At 48.1% G+C, this 5,805-nt stretch overlaps 1 long non-coding RNA gene across 3 annotated transcripts in view; it reads left to right on the forward strand.

Moving 5' to 3' along the window:
- Nucleotides 1-4,384: 4,384 nt before the first annotated feature.
- LOC120603662 (uncharacterized) overlaps nucleotides 4,385-5,805 on the forward strand; it is a 73,482-nt gene continuing 72,061 nt past the window's right edge. Inside the window, exon 1 of one of the 3 annotated variants that reach the window (XR_005653064.1) lies at nucleotides 4,385-4,701. This is a non-coding gene — a long non-coding RNA (uncharacterized LOC120603662). The remainder of the gene's footprint in view (nucleotides 4,702-5,805) is intronic. The other 2 variants (XR_005653065.1, XR_005653066.1) reach the window with 2 other exon arrangements.

Genomic DNA, 5,805 nt, shown 5'->3' on the forward strand with positions numbered 1-5,805 from the left:
GGCCTTTAGGCAGGAGACAGCATGTACCATCTCCTGCCATTTTTTGGTAGGTAAGGACCTGAGATGGTACCCAGGATATAAAAGTCATTTTCCCCAGAGTGAGGGCAGCAGAGGCTCACGGAAAACCACTTAGAGGTAGTCCGAACATTCTGCTCCTTATTTAGATTTCATTCCAATTCTGGCTGTTATGCCAGGATGGTTAGCTGCCCATCTGACCATGCCGAGCCCTTTTTAAGATTCATCTCTAATAAAAAGGTTTGGTAGCTGGTGTTTTTGCATGGGTGCTATGTCCAAATGTCCCAGGGTTTGTGCTTTCTTGATTTACCCAAGACACATCCCGTTCAGCTGACTGAGGGACTATTCTTAAGCAAATCTGACCAAATCACTCCTCTACTTTGAAGTCTTCACTGGCTCCCCATTGCTTATGAGGCAAATCTAAATTTCTGAGCCTGGCCTAAAAGGCGCTTGGTGATCTTGATCTGCTGACCTTGCCAGCCTTCTAGTTACATACCTGACTCTCATGCTGTGCTCCAGACAGACTATGCCTTTGTAACTTTCATGCTATGTAACTTAGTGACCTCATGAATATGTTAAACTTTGACCCTTTTACAACTTTGCATGCTGTTCCCTCTGCCTGAAATGCCTTCCTCTACTTATCTGTCCAGCAGATTCTCATCCATCTTTTAAGACCCAACACTGGTTCTGCTTCCTGTGGGAAGTCTTCCTTCATTTCCTAGGCAGAATAAAGTTTCTCTCTATACCCAGGTACTTGTTTTGTTTGTACATACTTCCATTAGAGGAATAATCATATCAGATTTCAATGACTGGCTTTCTTTCTTCCCACTTTGTTTCTAGAACAACATCTAGATTTAGTTGGTGCTCAACAAATGTTTGTTTGTTGGGTGTTTGTGTGGCATCTTGGGTTGCCTGACATAGAATCTTGGCCAAATTCATTCATGCACTTGACACATATGCACCAAACACTTATTATATGCCAGATACCACTAGAGCCTGACCTTTCAGTTCTACTACCTTCTGACAATATAACTTCGAGCAAGTGCCTTAATCGCTCTGTGCCTCAGTTTCCTCCTCTGTAAATGGGGATATTGGTAGTGCTCCATTTATGGCAAATTAGTCAGAATTAGATGGGACGATATATGTCCACTGTATCAGGGACGGTCACTATTATCACAGGGGTTGGCACACTGTAATCATATAATAAAAGTTAGCTACAACAATAACATTTTAATAATTATAGTATATTGTTATATGTTAATATTATATAATATATTATAATATAATTACTACTACTATTATTGTTGTTATTATTATTTACGTTATTTGCTGTCTTCACTGGGCCTCTATCTTTCCCTGGCTGCTTTGCCCTGCACTTGGCAGATGGGATGTGGATCATTTTAATTAGGTTTTATTGGGCCGTTATATGGGTCATAATTGCAGCCATTATTCATTTTCATGGGCCTGCTGACACAGCCTCAATTTAGACATGATGATATCTTGACGAGACAAGTCCCCATATCAAAAGAATCTCTGTTTGAGGGGTTGGAGCTGCAGCAGGAAAAGAGTTCTAAGGTGCCAAATGCAGATTCTAAGAGATCCATGCCAGAGAAGGAAGAGATTGTGGCTCGCACGGGTGCCCTCTGTGTGGATGCTGGGGCCACCCCATGGGGAGCGGGGTCATTGGCCCACTTGGTTGTGTGCTCCAGGCTCACCACTGAATTCCCAGTGCCCTGAACAGTGTTCAGCTCAGAGGAGGCACTGAAAAAATATTTGCTGAACGAAAGCCACCTGTCCCCGTACTCAGGAAGTCCAGAGAAGGGAGCCGAGGCCAAGCCACGGGCTTGTGATTGTGAGCTGGTGAACTGTCCTGGATTCAGAACCCTGTGCTGCTCTGAGGATCCTCGGGCAGAGACTCATGGAGGCATTGATATTAGGGAGAAGTCCATGAAGATCTGGTTTTGCCCATGAGTCCTAACAGTCTGGATCAGTGTGTTCTTAGGCTCAGGAGAGATGCTGAATATTTGGTCAGCAAATATTCACTTACTTCCTTCAGGGGATGGAGTCATATTTCTTTGCCCCACTGATGTTAGATTTGCTCAGGTGACATGAAACATTTGCAGACTTAACTCAAGAAGAAGCCGTAAACATGTTTGTGTGATCTGGCTTATGGCCTTCTGCATGGCTGGCAATCTATTGACATGAAGAACATATCTATGTTAGTCCCAGAGTGCACATGCCTGGAACAGACCTGAACCCCATTTGCAGCCTGAAGCCAAATGCAGCCAACTTTCAGCTTGAAGTGGAGCTGCCCTGCCAGGTCCAGCCTAAATAAGCTGGACCCAGTCAGCCTGAAGACCTGGGCGCATGAGGACAAATGCTTGTGGTTGGAAGCCTTTGAGTTTTGGCGCTCCTGTTATTCAGCATTCGTGTGGTACTAGCTGACAAATACAGTCGCTTAGGGCAGCTCTGCTGTAATGTGCTTCATATAATAAGCTTCCATATAAAACTATGCATGAAATAACTTAATTGTTGAAAACAGATTGAAAAACTCTAGATCAATGGTTCTCAACCAGAAGAGATTTTACCTCCCCAGGGCAGTGTCCAGAGACATTTTTTGGTTGTCACAACTCAGGGGGAGTGTTATCTAGTGGGCAGAAGCCAGGATGCTACTAAACATCTTACAACGCACCAGACAGCCCCTCACCACCCCAAAGAATTAGTTCAGTTCTAAATGACAATAGTGCTGAGGTTGAGAAAACCTGCTCTGGACCATATGAATTTTCAGCACCCAATATCTGTCCTCCTCTCCTCCCTCTCTCATTTCCTTTCTTTTTATTTCCTTCCTTTTTCTCCCTCCCCCACTTTCTCCCTCCTTTTCTTCTTTTCTTACTTCCTCCCTCCTAAACAGGATAGATCTATGGCCTGCCCTCAGGGCATTGATGTCAAAGGGAACTCAGACATATAGGTGTGAAGCAGTGAAATAATTATGATCAATGCTATGCAGGCGGCTGTAACAGGGAGTAACAGAGAGGGCCACCCTCAGACAGGGGTGATCGGGGAGGCCTCTCTGAATGGCAGACTTCTGAGTGGAGGCCCAAAGGAGGAGAAAGAACCAGCGATGGGAGAGCCAACGCTCCCAGCTTTGGGAACAGCAAGTGCAGAGGCACCAGGGTAGGAAAAATGCTTGTGCGTTCCAGGAAACCGAGGGGGCCCCTGTCTGATGCAGGAAAGGTGAGGAACAATCTCGCTCTTTCTGGCCTTGGGGCTGGACTGTGCTGACCGATTTGCACGTTCCACATCTGCATTGTGGAATTCCTGGAAATTCCTATAGGCCCCAGAGTCTTGGGGGCTCATGAGGGTCCAAACTTAAGGCTGGTAAGTTGCCTCAATGTCATGTTCAATCCATTTCTTACAGGTACAGGGCTGCAAAGTAATCGAATTGGGATGTTTTCATATGAGTACCAAAACCGATGGCAGATTCTGGTTAAAACGTACTGGGCAATGTGGAGTGTGGCCTCACCGTGACATGTGCACCTGCTCAGGTGTGTTCAGCTGAATCGAGCTGCTGGGGCCCTGCCAAATGATTGTGTCCTCACTTCCACCCTGGCTCCTTCCAATGCAGCCTCCGCTGGAAAGCCAGGACTCCTGGCTGGGATCACTTTACCCCACTCTGCTCTCAGGAATAAAGCCAACCTTGCTGTGGCCTCATGATCTGGTTCTTGCCAGCCCTTCTATCTCATTCCATCCTGCGGGCTCTGGGGACCACGTCTTTCCAGCAGCAGAAGGGGGCTCCTTCTGGTTCCTGGGGCAGAGCAGCCACGCTGCCTCCTTTTTCTTTGGACTCGGCATCGTCCGGCCTGCTGTCCCTGTGCCTGGGATGTTCTTCCATGAACACTTTGCCACAAAGGGCTCTCTTCTATCCTTCAGGCTCTCCTGAAACATCTCCTCCTTGGAAAACCCTCTCTGACCGCCCTGTCCTAAATCACACTCTTCCCCCCATTCTTCTCCATCCTCCATCCTGTTCATATCCTCCGCAGTATTTGATCCGCACTGGGGTTACTCTCCCTACGTTCTCACTGTATTGTCCTTGCTTATCTTGGTCACCCAGGGTGGTGCCAGGCACGTAGAAAGTGCTCAGTAAATACCCACTGACTGAACGAATGGGCGAAAAGTGATGAATAATGCATTAACCCATTGCTGGCCAGAACCACTCCTATATGAATCAGAGCACTGGCTTGAGGCGGGAAGGTCACGCAGCTGTGAGCGTGTATGACTAACAACAAGGCCAGGTTATTGGTTGAACTGTGTCCCCCTCCCTCAGGACCTCAGATTGTGACCTTATTTGGAGATGGGATCTTTACAGAGGCAATCGAGTTAAAATGAGGTCATTAGGATGGGCTCTAATCCCATAAGACTTGTGTCCTTATAGAACGGGGAAATTTGGAGACAGACGTGTACACGGAGAACGCCATGTGAAGATCAAGGCAGAGACTGGGGTGATACATCTACGGGGAAGCCAAGGCACAGTAAACATTGCTAGCCGACCACCAGAAGCTAAGGGAAAGGCCTGCAACAGATTTTCCCTCAAAGCTCTCAAAGGGAACCAGCCCTGCGACACCTTGATCTTGGACTTCTGGCCTCCAGAACTGTGAGACAATGAATTTTTGTTGCTGAAGGCACCTGGTGTGTGGTACATTGCCATGGCAGCCCTAGGAGACTACACAGACGGGTTGGAGGCAAAGGGGCTGCCTAGAGGTGCTGTGGAGGGAGGTGCTATGCAGGGGCTCTATTTCAGGGTGATTGGAGCTGGAACTGGGGAGGTGATTGAGGGTAGAGCAGAAGCACTTCTGCTAATTCCCGTTTTGGCCCTGGACCAGGCAGTGGTGATGGGAGCTGCAGGCCTGTGCTGGCCTGGGGCCCTGACCCTTAGCCCTCTATGATGTGTGTGTCGCGTGCGTGCGTGTGTGTGTGAGGGGGATACAGGGTGTTGCAGGGTGGGGATACAGGGTGTTGCAGGGCACAGAGGGGAGCTAGGGTCAAAGGCATAATTAGGACATGGAGAGAAGAGCCACAGAGCTGGCAGGACCTTCCCTCCTGGAAGAGAAAAACCAAATGGCTGCTGGGCTGTGAGTTTCAGCTGAGTCCCATCCCTAATTACCGCCCAGACCGAGCCTCTGGGCGGCTTCGCCTGGCCCATCTGCAGCCTCAGAGATGCCCAGGATCCAAGTCAAGAGCTGGTGTGTGGGTCCTTGTGGCCAGTGAGTGGCAAGAGGACTTTAATTAAAGAGCTAATTACTGTGACTCTCCACTGGAATACCCACGGCCTCACAGCTGGTCTGGAGCAGGACTCCCCCTTCAGCTAAGCATTCAGAGCAGTGCTTGAGTGTGGGTGGGTATGTGCAGGCTCAAGCAGTGTGCATGTGTGTGTCCCTGGGTGTGTGTCCATATGCTTGCACATGTGTATTGTGTGTAGGTGCGTGCAGCCCTGTGTGTGCACGTGCACATATATGGGTGAGTAACCACGTGTGTGTCTCGCATTTCTATTTGTGCATCTTTCTGTGTGCAGGTGGGTATCTGGGAATAGGCACTCATGTGTAGTTGTGGTCGTGTACATGTACATGGGTTAAAACACATGTGCATAAGTGGCATGGATGGGTGCAAGCTCACATAATTCTTTTTCTTTACCTATTATTAGAGCTTTGTTGATTGTGTGTATATGTGTTCCTGGTCATTATGCAAGTATGTGTGTGTGCAGTGTGTGTGAGCATGTGCGTACCAGTGGGGCTC

The sequence above is a fragment of the Pteropus medius genome, unplaced genomic scaffold (genome assembly GCF_902729225.1).
Source record: "Pteropus medius unplaced genomic scaffold, Ma_sr-lr_union100, whole genome shotgun sequence".
Taxonomy (NCBI): Eukaryota; Metazoa; Chordata; class Mammalia; order Chiroptera; family Pteropodidae; genus Pteropus; species Pteropus medius.